Below are 19829 nucleotides of genomic sequence, written 5' to 3'. Positions count from 1 at the left end.
AAGAAGAGATGATGCACCATGCCAGGGCTGGCAATGTGGAAAGTCATTACACTCTTTAGGACTGAAAGAGCAGCTGCTGTAAAGGAAGGCAGTAGAGGGGGAGGTGTGGGAATAAATGCCCCTGCCTCACTCTCCTTTCACTCTCAAATCTCCTACCAATGACTTATTTGGCCAAATCAGAAGCCAGAGGTCAAGGGTACCCATTCACGCAGTTGAAAATGATTAACCTCTCAGGCCACAGAACTAGGTGAGAATGACAGATCTGGAGGGATAAATAGAGAATATCTGGAAAATCCCTAGAACATATGGTTGGCTTCTCACAAGCTGTAGGAAACTCAGAGCTGTTCCTTGAGCACCCACGAAGTTCTGTGCATAAGACCACATATTTCTAGATCTCATATCTCTAAGGGGAGCCACTGAACAGAGGGAGCAATTGACTCCCATATTCAATTTACACTAATGCAGCCAATATCAGAAATCACCTTAAACTAATGGGCTATGGAAGAAATACAAGGATCTCATTCTGTGTTTCAAAATCTAACTTCACCAGGCAAGGTGAAGAGATCAAAAAATGCTTCCTAAGGAGACGTTGCCTGAAGGAATAATGTTCAGCAATGTAGTGCCCATGAGGAACTCCAGATGGTAAAGCTAAAGTAATCAATTGATGAGGGAGGGGAAGAAACAACCCCCAAGATTATTGCTTGCTACTTCTCAAAAGGGGTCACACAGTTATTGGCCAGTAGCCCCTCAGAATAGCTTTCTGCTAAGGATGCTGGGAGTTCAAGACTAATAAGGGAAAGTCTTTGGAAGCAGCTAACAGAACTATAATACTCGGCTGTAACACTGAGGGAAAATTTTGCCTAAAAAGTACCCAAAGCCTAAGGCAGCCAATAATGCCTGGAATAAAAGATATAATGCAAGGAGGCATCTGATTCTGTGCTGGGGATAAGAAAGGCTTTAAGCCCACAAGGTACTGTGCACATTCCTATCCCTCCTACCCCTTGCCCATTCTTGGGGTACACAATAATTTGTAATAGGAATGTAACCTTTACTGTTTGAATATCTCCAGCAAGAGGACAAATGCTGCCCCAAAGTCTCTTTGAACAAAGAGGAAAAATATTAGCCTCTCAGTGAATCAGAAACCTAAAGGGACACTGAAGTCAATCTTCAGATTGTCAGTAGTAAGAGGTACATGAAAGAGGTTTATATTTCACTTCACTTGATAATCCTGACCTTAGTCAAAATAAATTTTGATATTCAAACTGAAGCATAATCCCTGATTGCTATTCTTACTTTAAACTTGAATAACCTCAGTAAATTGTGCAGACAGGTGCTTAATGAAGCCTATATTTATAAAACAATATTTTTCTTCACAGGAGTACGGACTCTAATACATTTCTTCTAATTGGAATCAAGTTTCCTGATCAGAGCTCCTCTGGCCTTCCTTAAACCATATGCTCAGAATATATGGAATCAAGCCACTGTGCCAGCTGTGTTGTCATTACGTAAAATGCACTATAGTTTGGATAGCATGGTTGACACAGATTACTCGGTTTTGACAGAAGTATGCCAACAAACATGTATGTGTAAACATGTGAGGTGAAACTGAAGACTGGGAACGCAGGCCTAGAGTGGGGCTATTCAAATAAGTGAATTTTCAGAACACAGACTATTTCTCATTGTAAATACAGTTACTCCCCAAAAATGTATTGGGTTGGCCAAAAGGTTCGTTCGTTTTTTTCCATAAGATGGCTCTAGTAGCACTTTGTTGTCTTCGACTTCATTAAAAACAATTTTGTTAGATTGTATGTGACAGCTGTCATATCGGCGTGCATTTAAAAAAAGACATCAAAATTGGTGAATTTTTGTGTAGCCATTTCAATATTGAAGATGGAAGGAAAAAAGCAACATTTTAGGCATATTATGCTTTATTATTTCAAGAAAGGTAAAAATGGAACTGAAATGCAGAAAAAGATTTGTGCAGTGTTTGGAGAAAGTGCTGTGATTGATCAAACGTGTCAAAAGTGGTTTGCGAAGTTTTGTGCTGGAGATTTCTCGCTGAACGATGCTCCACGGTCAGGTAGACCAGTTGAAGTTGACAGCAATCAAGTCAAGACATTCATTGAGAGCAATCAACATTATACAACGTGGGAGATAGCCGACATACTCAAAATATCCAAATCAAGTGTTGAAAATCATTTGCACCAGCTTGGTTATGTTCATCGCTTTGATGTTTGGGTTCCACAGAAGTTAAGCAAAAAAACCCTCTTGACTGTATTTTTGCATGCGATTCTCTACTGAAACGTAAGGAAAATGTTCCGTTTTTAAAACAAATTGTGACAGGCAGTGAAAAGTGGATACTGTACAATAATGTGGAATGGAAGAGATTGTGGTGCAAGCAAAATGAACCACCACCAATCACACCAAAGGTCAGTCTTCATCCAAAGAAGGTGATGTTGTGTATATGGTGGGATTGGAAGGGAGTCCTCTATTATGAGCTCCTTCTGGAAAACCAAATGATTAATTCCAAAGAGTACTGCTCCCAGTTAGACCAGCTGAAAGCAGCACTTGACGAAAAGCGTCCTGAATTAGTCAACAGAAAACACATAATCTTCCATCAGGATACTGCAAGACCACATGTTTCTTTGATGACCAGGCAAAAACTGTTACAGCTTGTCTGGGAAGTTCTGATTCATCCGCCGTATTCACCAGACATTGCACCTCTGGATTTCCATTAATTTCAGTCTTTACAAAATTCTCTTAATGGAAAAAATTTCAATTCCCTGGGAGACTGTAAAAGACACCTGGAGCAATTCTTTGCTCAAAAAGATAAAAAGTTTTGGGAAGATGGAATTAAGAAGTTGCCTGAAAAATGGCAGAAGGTAGTGGAACAAAAGGGTGGATATGTTGTTCAATAAAGTTCTTAGTGAAAATGAAAAATGTGTCTTTTATTTTTACTTAAAAAGTGAAGGCACTTTTTGGCCAACCCAGTAGAAGGGAATATTGTTTTTGACTGATTTGACTATCAATGGAAAGCACTGGTAATCCTGGAAAGTTATATAAGTGTGTATGTAGCACAACACAGACTTTTCTTAGCTACGTTTAAGATATAGCAAAAACCAAGGGAAAATATTCTCATATTCCTTTGAGATAGAAACAATTTTTTAAAACTCTAAGTCAAATTTTAAAAGATAATTTAAGTAGATATTATTAATGTTTAAAATTATTCCTTCACCTCCCTTCAAAATTATTATGCACCCCTCCCCCACTACCATCAGGTTGTGACGTGTGTCTCCTGTTTCCTTCCTTGCCTTGTTGAACTCAGGCATGGACATGGTGATTTATTTAGGTCCATGAAGTGTCATTTCTAAGCAAAAGTTTTAAGAACCAGCATGTGAGTCGTCTACTCTCTTTCCTCTCTCTGGAACAATCAGTAGTAGTGTTCTACATAAAGACTGATCTATCAGCCTGTCTCCTAGAGTAAATAGGTTAGAACAGAACAGTAACTGATGAGTGATGGATGTATTGCACAAGGTAGAAATAAGTTTTGTTGTAAACCATTTAGATTTTTCAGGTTGTTACTTCAGCATAATCTAACCTGTCCTAACTGATGTAATAATACATTGAAAAATTCATGTTAATAAGTCCAACTTTTTAATCTTTTTCCCGTTGTTGGTGAGATTTTAAATAGTGTGTGTTCTTTATTGTGCTTCCAAACTGGAAGATGAATCCTAATCAAAAAGTCTAAAAGAAATTACACTCTCACACTAAAGATATTTAAAATAATTCACCCAGGGAAAACTACATTATATTGGTTATGATTTTTGTTGTTTATGTTCCTTACATTTGCAAGCAATTTGTTACGAAGCAGCTACAAACTGTTTACAAAATACCTAAGTGTAAGAATAAGATGCCAGTCGTCCTTAGTGTCACTTAGCACCAGAATTCTAAAGATTACATAAAAGTCAAAGTCAAATAAATGCTAAGGAGCCAACAGATTTAAATTCAGCTTTGAATTTTGGCTGGTGATTAGACTCTATTTTTGAGAACTGAGCTATCCAAAGTTGGAGAGGATTATTTACTCTACTGTAGTGGAACTAAAATATCCAAAGCAAATTCAGATAGAAAAAAGCAAGTTTCTAATCAATAGGAATCCATTCAGAACTCAAGATTTAATCACACTAATATGATTACAGTAGTCCCCACTTATATCCAGGGAATATGATCCAAGACACCCAGCAGATGCCTGAAGCCTCTGATAATACCAAACCCTATATATAGCATGTTTTTTCCTACCTAGGTATATCATAGGTATCTATGATAAAATTTAATTTATAAATTAGGCATAATAAGAGATTAACAAGAACTAATAATAAAATAGAATAATTATAACAATATACTGTAATAAAAGTTACACAAATGTGGTTTATCTCTTTCTCAAAATATCTTATTATGCTATATTCACCCTTCTTCTTGTGATGATATGACAAAATGCCTACATGATGAGATGAAGTTAGGTAAATGATGTAGGCATTGTGATGTAGCATTAGGCTACTAGTCTCCTTACATCTATTTCAGGTGGTCTTGAATCATCTAGCCATAATGATGTCCATAGTTAGCTATCAGGAGCAGAAGATGTTGATGGCTGGGGATCCTAGGCAGGAAGTGATGGGACAGCACAAGATTTCATCACGCTATTTGGAATAGCACATAATTTTAAATTTATGAATTGTTTATTTCTGCAATTTTCCATTTAATATTTTCAGACTACAGTTGACTGCAGGTAACTGAAATGGCAAAAAGTGAAACCTCAGAGAAGGGGGGACTACTGTACATATATTATTCAAGGTCTTCTCTCAGACATGTCAAAGTCACGTGGAAAGTATAAAGAATATGAACAATTGAAGTCATATATAAAAGGGCCTAAATGCCATCCTGATTTCTTACAAACCACATGACCTGAAACAAGTTATTTAATCTATTTCCTCTTCAATGAAATGGGAATTAGGCTACTCATAGGTTTGGTGTAAATATGACATAGTGTGAAATGCAGCTATGAAAAAAAATGAATATAGTATTACATGAGTTCACTTTATATTGATTTATATTTTAGTTATGTACCTACAACTATATTTTTATTAATAAGAAAAAGGATATACTGTGTTAGGTGGTAAGAAATGCCATGAGAAAAAAATAGAGCAAGGTTGGAGAATAAAGAGGGAGTGTGGTACCTGTTGTGAATTTAAATAGGATGGTCAGGTAGGCCTCACCGAGAAAATGACCTTTAAGCCAAAATTTTAAAAGATAATAGGTAAACAGAGTAATAACATATCTTCTAGAACAAGAGCTCTATACAGTGCATTACTTAGCATTTGTAGGAGGCTACATATTGATTCACGGATGGAATGAAGAACATGTGTTCATCTAGTCTCAAACTTTTTCTTTCATAGGGGTAAGCTGCAAAAATACTGAGCGGCAGTCTGTAGACTTACTTCACACAAGAACATGTGTTCATCTAGTCTCAAACTTTTTCTTTCATAGGGGTAAGCTGCAAAAATACTGAGCAGCAGTCTGTAGACTTACTTCACGGCAGCCTAGAGAGAGGAAATGATATGCTCAGTTAATCTTTAATATATAATTTCCTTACTGCAGGGAGACAGCAGAATGTAGTAAATAGCCCCAGAGAAGTACACTCTGGAGCATAATGTCCTTTTCGGAAGATGCATGGTGTCAGTTTATCTGAGGTAATATATGAAAAAGAAGAAATTGTGCAACTGCTTAGGGGAAACTCCTATATCTCTAACATTATGAATCTAAAAATCCCTAAAATAACACACATATGAGGGAAAAAGTAAAAGTAAACATGGGTCTGAACTTCATTAGGCAGCTTTCCTTCATCCTTCAGTAGTCAGTCATGTTAAACCACAGTGGGTCCCAGGCTGAATTTTAAACTTTCTTTATACCAGGAGCTGATCTAGACCCAAGGGGGTAAAGTCACTAAGCATGTCCTAACGAAGATTCCCAAACCCCCCACCTTATACCTCACACTTCTCTTAGTGCTGAAATAGCCAACTACTTTGTTTCACCCATTTCATCCCTTTCACCACTTGAAAAAATAAAATGGCTGAAGGATTTGGTGACCCCTGGGTGAGGCAGAAATTCACAGGCTGTATATTTGCATTCTTTTATCCTGAATATCTGGCTCAACATAAGCATGGAGAAGTCAGTTAAGGTAGTACTTCAGAGGCTAAAAGGAACAGACAGTGTAACACTCAAAATTGATTTACCCCCTGGGGATCTAACTCTTCTGCAGTGCTCATTAAAACTTAACTTAGATTTTAAAATGGTTTAAAAAACCCTTTTAAAAGCGTTTTCCAGTGTGACCTCACTCCAACTGACTGTCCTGCTTGGTTAAGCTTACAGTAGAAGGAATGGAATTTTTCTGCTGGGTTGCAAATGATTGTATAGACAAAGGGAATAGTTAAAATGCTTTTACTTGTGATAAAATTGATTGAACTACCATAGAGCTTCCAAATCTCCCTAATTAAGCTCTGAAATGGCTTCTGCATTCTTTTTTGAAACCAGAGGGAATTCTGTTGAAATGAACAAATATTTCATATGGTTAAGTATTCATTAAAACGAGCAACAGGGAATGAGCACAGTATCCAATACCAAGAGGAAAACTGTAAAATGGAAAAGGATAGATAAATTAATAACCTAGGATTTTGGTACCCTGACCAAATCATCACCTGTTGTTCTTGTTTTTCTAATTATTCTTCCTTGAGAATTATAGCTGCGCCTGTAATTCTCAAGTATGTACAAAGTTAATACAAGGAGTTAAAGTTGTTAAGTTCAGGCTGTTTATTTTACTTACAACCATTTGAATAAAAGATAATACACATTTCTTTTTTATAAGAAATTTCAAAGAATAAGAGACTTAGCACTTTCTAAAAATAAAGAAGTAAATACCCATGCAACTGATTTGTACATTATGTAGGGTACCATTTAGTATTTTGCTGTGTTTTTTTTCCAGATACAAAAGTGTTGAATTCAGTATAGTAATTCAATTTAAATTCCAGGAATTATTTGCTGATATTAACTTGTAATCTTTAAAAAAAGATGCTTAAAGCAAATTAAAACAAAGCTTTGTCTAAGTGAAACTGTTATAGACAATTTGCTCTAAATGGACATTTACTTGTTATTATTCGCCTAATTTATACTCAAACATAAAGTTATTTTGCAATGTAAAACTTAGATATAAATAGCCATTAAATACTGAAAAAAATTAAATACTAAGACATTTCCAGTATCATATCAATTGAAGTATCCTGTACACTGCATTTCCTCATCAAACACAACACACAGACACACACATACACACACATTCACACATACACTTTGCATGGGTGTGACCATTAAAACAATAACCCTGTGGCACAGTGGTATTGAATAAGGAACAATTCAATTCAAATTTCACTGCCAGCCAGATATGGAATTTTTCAATGTGAGCAGTAGTGTTTTAACCCAGATGCTTATATTTTGTCTTAATTTTGAGAATATATAATGATGAGGCAAAAATTGTCTTTAGTGATGTCCTCTTGATAAGGTAACATCTGGAAGATCTTCCCACTCCTATCAGATAGCAAATAAATATTTCAATGGACTAAAACTTATGCCAAAATGGAAAGATGTGTTACATTTTGCTGTCTCTGAAATAAGGAAGTTAAAGACACAAGTTCATACAAAAGAAAGATCATGTTTAATAGGCATTGTTTATTCTCAGTGAAAATAGAGGCAACCTATTTATATCCGATCATATGTTCTAGGACCAAAATCACCTAAACCACAAACTATAGCAACCCCTTTGGGAAGAAACATTCTTATCTGGCATACACCATGCTCTTAGCATTCTATTTTTTTCCATAATTTTCTATATTCTATTTCACCAAGTTTGTTCTCAGGAGTCTTGGTAACACCTCACGGCAGTCATTAACTAACCAATAATTTAGAAGTCAAGAGGCTGAAGGAAAGTTTTTCCTTTAGGGGTACAACTTTCAACAAGACGGGCAGACACAGAGACTGAAACAATGTTTGAAAGTTGTATATACAACAAAGAACATATTAGTTTTGAAAATTTCTGTCATGACACCTGTTGGAAGCAAAGCTACATCTAGTTCCAGTTCTCTCAAACAGAGTATACAGAAGATAAAGACCTATGTCAAATAAAGTGGCTTGTCCAGAAGGAAGTGTTTGAACTGTGACAAAGCTACATTCTTAGCAATTTTCTCTTGGTTGTATATTTTAAAGAGACACAAAATATCACCTCTAGAAAGAAAAGACCACGTTTCAATTCCTCATATAATTAAGCAAAAAAGACCTGTATAAACTGGCTTCAAAAGCATAATTGTTTCTCTAGCTTTTGTACCTCTAGAGGTACAGAGAATAAAGAGCAATTTAATTTCAATTTATTTGAACTTCTTGACAAATATAGAATACTTGAACTTGAGCAGTATTTGTTTAACCCAGACATATGATGTTGAAATGTGTTAAATCAGAAGACAAATGAATCCGGAAACCTGCAATAATCAGGAAGATTTGACCACCAGGCAGCCCTGGTATAAATACACTTTTAGCGTTGTCTTTTGTCCCATGAGTTAGGACACTAATTTTATATTCAGGTTATGTGGCAGAGACTATTTCTGGATAGGGACTAAGGACTACCAATATTTGCTGGGTCAGTGAGAAGAGTGTCAGCACTACTGTTGCCACTCCCAGAGAAAATTAATGTATGGAAATTAGAGAAGTTGGTTTGTCTGAGTACTGGGCTAGAATGCCAATGGATGAAAAAAAGAATGACCTTCAAACACAGAAGGGGAGAGCTTTAACAAAGACAGCAAGGCAGTGGGAGCAGGGAAATAATTATTCACAATTATTTGCAATTCACCAAAAACAAATACTAAAATGAAATCATCTTTAGATAGAAATACAAAGAAAACTTCTATATTCAATTTTAGCTTTTCTTTCCTTGTAAGGAAACACGAATGTTGTGTTTCTCAACATATAGTTTGACAAAGACCACTGTCAATTATATCTAAAAAATATTACTGAAATAGCTTTGGACCCTATATTCTATTCATCTTTTTCTTATTAAATATCATGGATAGAGTTCTAAACTTTTTAAATCAAGGTTAATGATACTCTATTATTATTTTTTTCTTCTTCCTATTTTTGGGATGACTCACAAATAAGATATAAATATAATTGATAATAGAGAAATGTTAAAGACACAACACAATTATTTCCATACAATATATCAGAGAAATGTAAGTGCCACACTAGTAATTCACTTTCTGCCATATTTTGTGTGATATTCATCCACAGTATAGAAAACATGCAACATAAGACAAGTAAAACAATAAACAAAAGCCCTTATGTAAAAGAATTAAAGTGCATCATAAAAATGCTTTGTTTCAACATAAGGCATAATTGGGTGCTAATGTGCATATTAAAATCAAATGTGTGTAAGCAATTTTCTCTCTAGTGCCCTTAGTTAAATATAGCCTTGGTTATTCTACTAGTTCTACTTTGGAAGGAGTACCTGGCAGTCACAGAATGGCTTGCCTCACCCTGCATTTCAAAAAAAGTTACAGATAGTAACTAGGAAATTGTGTTAATAAATTAAAATTTGCTACCACTAGTTGTATTTTTATCCTTTACTTAAGAATTAAGGGATCATGAGGGAAAGAATGAAGGCACGGATAGTTTAAAATTAGACCTGAAAAGAAGAAAATTGTACGTTACCATAGCACCCCTGATTCTCAGGCTTGATTTTCTTTACACTTGGAGAATAAATGTTCCATTATCAAATATATGTTACTCTGCTGACATTTGTGAGTAATTTTTCTGTCCAATTCAGAAATATCGTTACTAGGCATAATCCTCTCTGGGTGCCAGGGCAGTCTGCTTACTTGGAATTTTTCAATTAAGCATCTTAATTGGACCTACAAGGGCACTGGAATTAATTTAGAATATGAAAGCAATGAACCATTTGGGAATAAAAATCTCAAAGTAACATTTTACTTATTTATTATCCATACTTCATTCTGAAAGTTACATTGGGGGTACTACTGCATCAATCTGCATGGTTTATGAAAACACACTTTAGAGGTGCCTACAAGGTTCTTTATCTTTTAAAGTATCAGTTCAGGGTCTTCCATTTCCCTGGACATAATAGATGCCAATCCAATGTCCTTAAAAAAAATGCACAGGAAACGATCCCTTTTTTACATGAGGTCATGGGTGAATCCAAATGTCATAAGCTGATTTCCCCATTGATCAATTAAGGTGTTGTACTTGACCCATTTAAAAAATATACATGCATAATGTTAACTTTACAATAGAATTTACATAATAAATACATTGCTATATTTTAATTTCTCTCTACTTTTAACATTCTGTATCAATGACATTGCTGAACAGTCTGCTTCAGAGCAAATATTTGCTGGAATATTTGCCAGGCTAACGTACTTTCATTTGTGAGTGATTCCTATCCATATGCTTATGTATCAATGTATTATTGCTCAAATGTATTTTTTTTTTTTTTTTTCTGTACGCAGGCCTCTCACTGTTGTGGCCTCTCCCGTTGTGGAGCACAGGCTCCGGACGCACAGGCTCAGCAGCCATGGCTTACGGGCCCAGTCGCTCCACAGCATGTGGGATCTTCCCGGACCGGGGCACGAACCCGTGTCCCCTGCATCAGCAGGTGGACTCTCAACCACTGCGCCACCAGCGAAGCCCTCAAATGTATTTTTTACAACTCATTAAACTCTACTTTTTCACCAAAATTAATAAAATACAAATGTTTAATGTAATAAGTTCTGATTCATATTTTCTAGTCTGATAAAAAATTGTAATTTAAAGCCCTTTAAATTTTCAGCATTTCTTATTTTATTCTTGACATTGACAGAAAAAGCACAAATTTAAAGGAGGAAAAAGTTCCCCTTAACCTTCTTAGAGCCCCTGACTGGGTCCTAAAATTAAACTGACAAGGGCAATTTGACAGAAGAAAAGCATACAAAAGTATTTAATGTAAGTTTTATGTGACATGGGAACCTTCATAAGAACATGGAGACCCAATAAACTTATCTGAGTATTTTTATGCTACATTTGATGAAGAGTGGACACTCATGGAGAAATATGATAGGTCAAGGAATATGAGGCAAGTGTACTAAACTGGAGGAAACTTAGGAAGGCCTGTTTGTTAGGATTTTTCTCAGGGTTTTTTTGTCTTTGGACATAAGGATACTCCATTTCTCCTGGAATAGGAAGGACACCTCTCATACAAGGGTTTTCTAACATGTTTCAGGGGAGAAGAGTAGGAGAAAGGTCAAAATGACCTCCCTGCTTCTTCCATTTTCTCAAACTCCTTCAGTTTAAAATACTCAATATGCCAAGGTACCATATTTTGTGGGTATGTGTCCTGAACTCCACTGCAGATCACAACTCAGATTATAATTGCATAAGATTCATTTCATACAGAGTAGAATTCTAAAATCAACTAGAATTTCTGAACTAGTTATGCAAACAGGTATGAACTGGACTGACCATACAATTTATTTTCTAACCCAGGGTATTTTAGAATGAAAATGGGTGCTAATAATAGTTGCACAGCTAGCAAAGTTATAAAACAGGAAGGAAATATGGTCACTCTGGGATAAGCAAATGTTGATTGTGAAGCAAAATATTTGTTTGGTATGTGCAGAAACATTTCAAATGGGATCAGCATTTCAAGGGAACTTATGAATTGAGAAAAACTAAAAAGTGACAAATTACTGCTTTTTCCAGCTTTTAGGATTTATGACAGAGACATAAAATTAGGACGCTGCATAACATGATATAGGCAATGATACCATCTCTCATCACTTAGTAACTGCATAATATTTTCTCATTTTGAAACTATTTTAAGGTAAGAAAGAAATCTTCACCCAGTTGTTTCACTCTCTCATTTTTGCAATTGTATGGGGGACACCGAGGGCTATATGAATTCATCATACACATTTTGATTCCATAATGTAACTTCTAACTGTTCATTCACAGATATTATGTACAGATAATGGAAGATGATCTTGGGAATCATAATTGCCATAATATAAATTAATTAATAATTATCTTTAACTTTAAATCATCCGTTGCTTGAGGAAAAAAGAGTCATAATTAGTAGAAAAGGGTCATTGTGTCCAAAGCAAATAACAAAAATTCATAATAATTTACCTTATCTCTTTAAGCTGAATAGACCACATAAAGCAGTGCCCAGAACACTGTAAATAAAATTATTTGCTTTAAAAAGCATACTAGGTGGGAGTCAAGAGGGCAGTGTAGGAAGACGCAGAGTTAGTGTCTCCCCACAGCTAGGGCACCTGCCGGCCACTGGTGGGGGACTCTGACGCCCAAGGAGACAGGAGGAATCCCAAAGTGAACCGATAGGTCATAGGGGGACTGAGGTGGGAAAAGAAGTGGAGGCCAGACAGGATCGGCGCCCCTGAGGCTGGGGAGATCAGGAGAGGCAGGCGGGAGGGACTCTCTGGGAAGAGTGGGAGAGGAGCAGAGGGTGACTGCCCTGCCCACTCAGGCACTGGGAGCCTGCTGAGCTCCCAGGCCAGTCCCCTGTCCTCTAAGGCCCCCTCCAGGCCATGTGGGTCTTTGGGGGCATAGGAGGGAGGCCAGGGAGATCAGGAGAGGCAGGTGAGAGGGGTCCTCCCAGACTGGAGGAGCAGGAGAGGAGCGGAGGGTGTTTGCCCCGCCCACTCGAGCCCAGGAAGCCTGCTGGGCTCCCAGGTGAGGTACCCCGCCCTCTGAGACTGGCGGTGGGGGGCATGGCTGGGCCACTCCTGTTCCTTGAGCCTAAGCCCCACCCCCCACAGCCCCCAGGGCCTTTTACAGTCTGTGGGTCCTGAGTATTGGCCCTGCCCACTGCCCAAACCTTGCCCTTGCTTAGGCCCCACCCTCCACAGCCAAGGCTTCCCCCCTCTTTTGTTTTCATTTTCCTCCTCCTCCTTTTTACTACTGTGGTACTGATGTACCTTACAGTTGTTAATTCATCTATATTTTTATTTTATGTTCTTCCTAATATATCTGTTAGTTTCCTAGTCTAATTTTATTTTTTAATTTGTTATTGTTTGTTTTTTTCGTTTTTTAGGGGTTTTTTTTGCCGCCCCAGGCGGCTTGCGGGATCTTGGTTCACAAGCCTAGGGTTGGGCTGAAGCTCCTGCAGTGGGAGCTCCAAGTCCGGACCACTGGACTAACAGAGAACCTCAGATCCCAGGGAATATTCATTGGAGTGAGGTCCCACAGAGTTCCTCATCTCAGCACTGAGACCCAGCTCTATGCAATAGCCTACAAACCCCAGTGTTGGAAGCCTCAGGCCAAACAACCTGTAAGCCAGGAACACAATCCGCTCATTAAAAAAAAAAAAAATGAGATGGCAAAAAAATATGTCACAGATGAAGGAGCAAGGTAAAAACCTACAAGACCAAATAAATGAAGAGGAAATAGGCAACCTACCTGAAAAAGAATTCAGAGTAATGATAGTAAAGATGATCCAGAATCTCAGAAATAGAATGGAAGCATGGATTGAGAAAATACAAGAAATATTTAATAAAGATCTAGAAGAACTAAATAACTAAATAACAAAACACAATAACTGAAATGAAAAATACACTAGAAGGAATCAATAACAGAATAACTGAGGCAGAAGAATGAATAAGTGAGCTGGAAGACAGAATGGTGGAAATAACTGCCAAGGAGCAGAATAAAGAAAAAAGAATGAAAAGAATTGAAGACAATCTCAGAGACCTCTGGGACAATGCTAAATGCACCAACATTTGAATTATAGGGGTCCCAGAAGAAGAAGAGAAAAAGAAAGCGTCTGAGAAAATATTTGTCGAGATTATAGTTGAAAATTTCCCTAACGTGGGAAAGGAAATATTCACGCAAGTCCAGGAAGTACAGACAGTCCCAAACAGGATAAAACCTAGGAAAAACACACCAAAACACATATTAATCAAAATAACAAAAATTAAATTTAAAGAAAAAATATTAAAAGCAGCAAGGGAAAAACAAAAAATAACATACAAAGGAAGCCCCATAAGGTTATCAGCTGATTTTTCAGTGGAAGCTCTGCAGGCCAGAAGGGAGTGGCAGGATATACTTAAAGTGATGAAAGAGAAAAACCTACAACCAAGATTACTCCACCCGGCAAGGATCTCATTCAGATTCGATGGAGAAGTCAAAAGCTTTTCAGACAAGCAAAAGCTAAGAGAATTCAGCACCAACAAACCAGCTTTACAACAAATGCTAAAGAAACTTCTCTAGGCAGGAAACATAAGAGAAGAAAAAGACCCACAAAAACAAAACAACTAAGAAAATGGTAATAGGCACATACATGTCGATAATGACCTTGAATGTAAATGGATTAAATGCCCCAACCAGAAGACACAGACTGGCTATATGGATATAAAAACAAGACCTGTATATATGCTGTCAACAAGAGACCCAATTCAGACCTAGGGACACATACAGACTGCAAGTGAAGGGATGGAAAAAGATATTCCATGCAAATGGAAATCAAAAGAGACCTGGAGTAGCAATATTCGTACCAGATAAAATAGACTTTAAAATAAAGACTGTTATAAGAGATAAGGAGGGACAGTACACAATGATTAAGGGATCAATCCAAGAAGAAAACATAACAATTATAAATACTTATGCACCCAACATAGGAGAACCTCAATACATAAGGCAAATGCTAACAACCATGAAAGGAGAAATCGACAGTAACACAATAATAGTAGGGGACTTTAACACCCCACTTACACCAATGGATAGATCATCCAAACAGAAAATAAATACAGAAACACGAACTTTAAATGACACAGTAACAGATAGATCTATTGATATTTATAGAACATTCCACCCAAAGTGGCAGAATACACTTTCTTCTCAAGTGCACATGGAACATTCTCCAGTGTAGATGACATCTTGGGTCACAAATCAAGCCTCAGAAAATTTAACAAAATTGAAATCAAATCAAGCATCTTTTCTGACCACAACGCTATGAGATTAGATAGAAATCAATTACAGGAAAAAAACTGTAGAAAACACAAATACATGGAGGCTAAACAGTGTGCTACTAAATAACCAAGAGATCACTGAAGAGCTCAAAAAAAAGATAAAAAAATACCTAGAAACAAATGACAATGAAAACATGATGACCCAAAACCTATGGGACACAGCAAAAGCAGTTCTAAGAGGGAAGTTTATAGCAATACAATCTCACCTCAAGAAACAAGAAAAATCTCAAATAAACAATCTAACCCTACACTTAAAACAACTAGAGAAAGAAAATCAAAGAAAACCCAGAGTCAGTAGAAGGAAAGAAATCATAATGATCAGAGCAGAAATAAATGAAATAGAAATGAAGAAAACAATAGCAAAGATCAGTAAAACTAAAAGATGGTTCTTTGAGGAGATAAACAAAATTGATAAAACTTTAGCCAGACTCATCAAGAAAAAAGGGGAGAGGAGGCAAATCAATAAAATTAGAAATGAAAGAGGAGAAATCACAATGGACACTGCAGAAATACAAAGGATTATAAGAGACTAGTACAAACAATTAAATGCCAATAAAATGGACAACCACGAAGAAATGAAAAAATTCTTGGAAAGGTATAATTTTCCAAGACTGAACCAGGAAGAATTAGAAAATATAAACAGACCTATCACAAGTAATGAAATTAAAACCATAATTAAAAATCTTCCACCAAACAGAAGCCCAGGACCAGATGGCTTCACAGGCAAATTCTATCAAACATTTAGAGAAGAGCTAACACCAATCCTTCTCAAACTTTTCCAAAAAATTGCAGAGGGAGAAACATCCCAAATTAATTCTACAAAGCCACCATCACCCTGATACCAAAATCAGAAAAAAATATCATAAAAATAGAAAATTATAGACCAATATCACTGATGAACATAGATGCAAAAATCCTCAACAAAATACTAGCAAACAGAACCCAACAGCACATCAAAAGGATCATACACCATGATCAAGTGGGATTTATCCCAGGGATGCAAGGATTCTTCAATATATGCAAATCAATCAATGTGATACACTACATTAAGAAATTAAGGAATAAAAACCATATGATCATCTCAATAGATGCAGAAAAAGCTTTTGACAAAATTCAACATCCATTCACGATAAAAACTCTCCAGAAAACGGACATAGAGGGAACCTACCCCAACATAATAAAAGCCATATATGACAAATCCACTGCAAGCATCATACTCAATGGTGAAAAACTGAAAGCATTTCCTCTAAGATCAGGAACAAGACAAGGATGTCCACTCTCGCCACTCTTATTCAACATAGTTTTGGAAGTCCTAGCCACAGCAATCAGAGAAGAAAAAGAAATAAAAGGAATACAAATTGGAAAAGAAGAAGTAAAACTGTCACTGTTTTCCGATGACATGATACTATACATAGAAAATCCTAAAGATGCCACCAGAAAACTACTAGAAATGAATTTGATAAGGTTTCAGGATACAAAATTAATGCACAGAAATCTCTGGCGTTCCTATACACTAATGATGAAGAATCTGAAAGAGAAATTAAGAAAACACTCCCATTTACCATTAAGGAAACACTTCCATTTACCATTGCAACAAAAAGAAAAAAATACCTAGGAATAAACCTGCCTAAGGAGGCGAAAGACTTGTACTCAAAAAACTATAAAACACTGATGAAAGAAAACAAAGATGACATAAACGGATGAAGAAATATACCACGTTCTTGGATTGGAATAATCAATATTGTGACAATGACTATACTACCCAAACCAATCCACAGATTCAGCGCAACTGAATTGTATCAAACTACCAATCTATCAAACTACCAATGGCATTCTTCACAGATTTAGAACAAAAAGTTTTACAATTCATATGGAAACACAAAAGACCCCAAATAGCCAAAGCAATCTTGAGAAAGAAAAACAGAGCAGGAGGAATCAGGCTTCCCGACTTCAAACTATACCACAAAGCTACAGTAATCAAGACAGTATGGTACTGGCATAAAAACAGAAATATAGATCAATGGTACAAGACAGAATGCCCAGAGATAAACCCACGTACATATGGGCACCTAATTTACGACAAAGGAAGCAAGAACATACAACAGAGAAAAGACAGCTTCTTCAATAAGTGGTGTTGGGAAAACTGGACAGCTACATATAAAAGAATGAAATTAGAACACTCCCTAACACCATACACAAAAATAAACTCAAAATGGATAAAGACCTAAATGTAAGGCCAGACACTATAAAACTCTTAGAGGAAAACATAGGAAAAACACTCTTTGACATAAACCACAGCAAAATCTTTTTTGACCCACCTCCTAGAGTAATGGAAATAAAAACAAAAATAAACAAATGGGACCTAATTAAACTTAAAAACTGTTGTACAGCAAAGGGAACCATAAATAAGACAAAAACGACAACCCTCAGAATGGGAAAAGATATTTGCAAATGAAACAACAGACAAAGGATTAATCTCCAAAATATACAAACAGCTCATGGAGCTCAATATCAAAAGAACAAACAATCCAGTTAAAAAATGCACGGAAGACCTACATAGACATTTCACCAAGGAAGACATACAGATGGCCAAGAGGCACATGAAAAGATGCTCAACAGCACTAATTATTAGAGAAATGCAAATCAAAACTACAGTGAGGTATCACCTCACGCCAGTCAGAATGGCCATCATGAAAAAATCTAGAAACAGCAAATGCTGGAAAGGGTGTGGTGAAAAGGGAACCCTCCTGCACTGTTGGTGGGAATGTAAATTGATACAACCACTATGGAAAACAGTATGGAGGCCTTTAAAAAGTAAAAACAGAACTACCATATGACCCAGCAATCCCAGTACTGGGCATATACCCTGAGAAAACCATAACTCAAAAAGAGACATGTATCACAATGTTCACTGCAGCACTATTTACAATAGCCAGGACATGGAACCAACCTAAATGTCCATCGACAGATGAATGGATAAAGAAGATGTGGCACATATACAAAGTGGAATATTAGCCATAAAAAGAAATGAAATTGAGTTATCTGTAGTGAGGTGGATGGACCTAGAGTCTGTCATACAGAGTGAAGTAAGTCAGAAAGAGAAAAACAAATACTGTATGCTAATGCCTATATATGGAATCTAAAAAAAAAAAAAAAAAAGGTACTGATGAACCTAGTTGCAGGGCAGGAATAAAGAGGTAGACATAGAAAACTGATTTGAGGACATGGGGTGGAAGGGTGAAGCTGTGGTGAAGTGAGAGTAGCATCGACATATATACACTACCGAATGTAAAATAGTTGGCTGGTAGGAAGCAGCAGCATGGCACAAGGAGATTGGCTTGGTGCTTTGCAATGATCTAGAGATGTGGGATAGGGAGGATGGGAGGGAGGCTCAAGAGGGAGGGGATATGGGGACATGTGTATGCATATTGTTGATCTGCTTTGTTGTGCAACAGAAACATAGTATTGTGAAGCAATTATACTCCAATAAAGATCTATTTAAAAAAATAAAATAAAATAATAAAACGCATACTAGAAAATCCTTTATACGTCACATACAATTAGCAACACTGAATTTCCTACAAATTCAGTTATCTTTTGGTAAAGACTTCTGTTTCTGCCTATTCATGAACATCTGAAAACTAAGTAGAATCTTTAAAATATTATAGACAACTAGGGGTCTTCAGTATTTCACTGAAAAAGGATTTCACTAAATCTTGTCATGTTCTCTAAAAAACCAGCATATTATGTGTTAATGCGTAAAACCTATAGAAATAACTGGCTGTAAAATAATACAATGGTATAACCTTACAAGTCATCCCATGATTATCGGCGGCAGCAAGGCTGTGTCATGCAATGCAACAGACATTTTGTCAGGTACATGCTTTAGTCACAATCTGATTCCTCTCCCCTGCAGGCTGTTGAATGAAAATGCAAACTTGTAATTTCTATTGCAAAGAACAGAGATCAACAGGGGGATCAGGAGTTTCACACGTCTCAAATTGTCCCCTCTGTTACAAGCATTGATGACTCATGGTGAAGTGAAACTAAAGGAAAACTAGCTTTAGAAGTACTCTGCTTAACTTTCTCAAATGCAATAATGTAACTCTAGCAGATGAAGTAGTTCTCACAAGCACAGTGTACTGCAGATGCTACACATTTATGATTCTAACCGCATAAATTCATAATGATTTCCTCTGGCTATCTAAAGGCCAAAATATGACTTTTGACAAATTATATATTTTGGAGTTCTTACTTTGAATAGTTAATTTTAAGAGCAGTTATTTCTGAAGGAAAATACACCTAATAACCACTAGGGCATGGTTTTCCCAAAGTATATAGTTATGCTTGCTTGAAGGAAATCAGTCATGCAATACCAATAGAAGTTAGCACTCGTGTTGTGCCTGATGCTATTCCCATTTGTGGCATTTTCTAGGTTTTATGATTTTACCACCTTTTTTTTTTCAAAGTCAGGGATTCCCTTTCTTGGGAAGTTTCTCTTCCTTATATCTATAGGAAAAAATTCACAATGCACATGGTGTCTTTTGTTGAACTAAATCTAATCAATTTTAAAAGAAAAATACGGTGCTTCTCTGCAACAAGTTTCATGTCCTAAGCATCAATGAAAACACAGGTAAGTATTTTCCATGTTATGAAAACACAAGAGTGGTTTGTGAAAGATAAAGCAGAGAGATAGTGCAG

The sequence above is a fragment of the Lagenorhynchus albirostris genome, chromosome 3 (genome assembly GCF_949774975.1).
Source record: "Lagenorhynchus albirostris chromosome 3, mLagAlb1.1, whole genome shotgun sequence".
Classification (NCBI taxonomy): Eukaryota; Metazoa; Chordata; class Mammalia; order Artiodactyla; family Delphinidae; genus Lagenorhynchus; species Lagenorhynchus albirostris.
The sequence above is the reverse complement of the archived record's forward strand: the minus strand, read 5'-3'. Positions refer to the sequence as shown.